The sequence below is a fragment of the Miniopterus natalensis genome, chromosome 12 (assembly GCF_054644295.1).
Source record: "Miniopterus natalensis isolate mMinNat1 chromosome 12, mMinNat1.hap1, whole genome shotgun sequence".
NCBI lineage: Eukaryota > Metazoa > Chordata > Mammalia > Chiroptera > Miniopteridae > Miniopterus > Miniopterus natalensis.
In genome coordinates this window covers 25,361,331-25,362,922 of record NC_142092.1, presented here as the reverse complement: position 1 = coordinate 25,362,922, position 1,592 = coordinate 25,361,331, and the positions used below count along the sequence as shown (strand labels likewise).

Here is a 1,592-nt window from a genome sequence, read left to right as displayed (position 1 = left end):
TAACTTCTCTGTTCTACCATTCTTTCTATTTGTAAAATTGTGAATAGATTTATTAAACAAGCATTTCTGGAACCCTTACTATATGCCAGTCACTGTTTTAGCACTTGGGGTATATTTGTGAACAAAACAGAAATACATTGCTTTCATGGAGTTTTCATTTTAGTGTGGATAATGACAGAGTCCATCTCACAGGGTTATAGAGATGATTAAATGTGTTAATATATGTAAAGTACAGAGAGCAGTGCTTGTCCTACACTAAATGGTCTGTAATGTTAGCTATTATTATTGCCTGGGGCTAGAGTGGAAGGTATTGGAATCATACGACTATTCAAAAGCCTTAATATACTTCGTGATTTCAAACTTTAAGGGTTTAATAGTTGTGTTCTTAGGTAAGGGTAGATAAATCTGTTTTATTTGTTTATATGTTCCAGGAAAATGAACCATTAATGTTAACCACTGATGAAATAAAAAAGTAAAAAAAAAAAAAATCCTATGGAAGGGAAAAAAAAGTAATACATACCAACTTAAGTCAGCACAAATATTATAACAAAAAAGTAAAATAAATAATAAACAAAATAATAGCAGAATAAGTGCTTGCTTCGACAGCACATATACTAAAATCAGAATGATATAGATAAAATTAGCATAACCCCTGCACAAGGATGGCATGCAAATTCATGAAGCATTCCATATTTTTTAGCATCTGGCAGTGAAAATCAGCGGGGACTATCTGCCTGGAAAAAGAGAGATTCTGCTAGAAACCCAGGTGCGCTCCCTCTCTTTTTTTAAATTTTAATTTGTTTTTAATCCTCACTTAAGGATATGTTTTTTTATTGATTTTAGCAAGAGGAGGGGAGAGAGAACTAGAAACCGATATGAGAAACATTGATCGGTTGCCTACCATACATGCCCCTACTGGGGACTGAAACCACAATCTGGATATGTGCCCTGATCGCGAAAAGAACACGCCACCTTTTAGTGTACTGGAAGATGTTCCAACCAACTGAGCCACACCAGCCAGGGCTTAAATTTTTATTTATTGATTTTAAGATAGAGAGAAAGGGAGAGAGGGTGGATGGGCACATTGATTTGTTGTTCCACTCATTTATGCATTCCTTGGTTGAGTCTTGCATGTGCCCTAACCTGGGATCGAACCTGCAGCCTTGGCCTGTCCAGATGACTCTCTAACTTACTGAGCTACCTGGCCAGGGCACCAGGTGCTCTCTAAAAGGGTCAACACACAGGAGCTTGCACTAGGGCACTCATACTGGGCTCTGATAGAGGTAAGGCAATTCAGGGCATATGGGAGTCATAAAGAGAAGATCTGGGTAGCGTGGGGCTGAAGAGAGATCTGGAGGGTCAGCTGCTGAGGTCAATATCCTGAGTCAGTATCCCACACTGCCCTCAGGTGCCATCTTCCCAGGATCGGCCACTCCTGTTCTTACAGCACCAGCCTGGGGAGTGCACCAACACAGTGCTCCGACTACTTGCGACACCACCTGCCAAGCTCAAGTTAGGCAGAAAGGTCTGTTGGGTGTAACCAACAGAGACCTTTGGTGAGCTCTTTTTCTGGAGAGTTTATAGGCCGACAC

The 1,592-nt window shown here is 40.5% G+C and overlaps 1 non-coding gene across 1 annotated transcript; it reads left to right on the top strand.

Annotated features, from left to right (window-relative positions):
* The first annotated feature begins 590 nt into the window (after positions 1 to 590).
* Positions 591 to 697, top strand: LOC148091801 (U6 spliceosomal RNA). The gene has a single exon (XR_015715472.1). It is a non-coding gene; the product is annotated as a U6 spliceosomal RNA (small nuclear RNA).
* Positions 698 to 1,592: the final 895 nt, after the last annotated feature.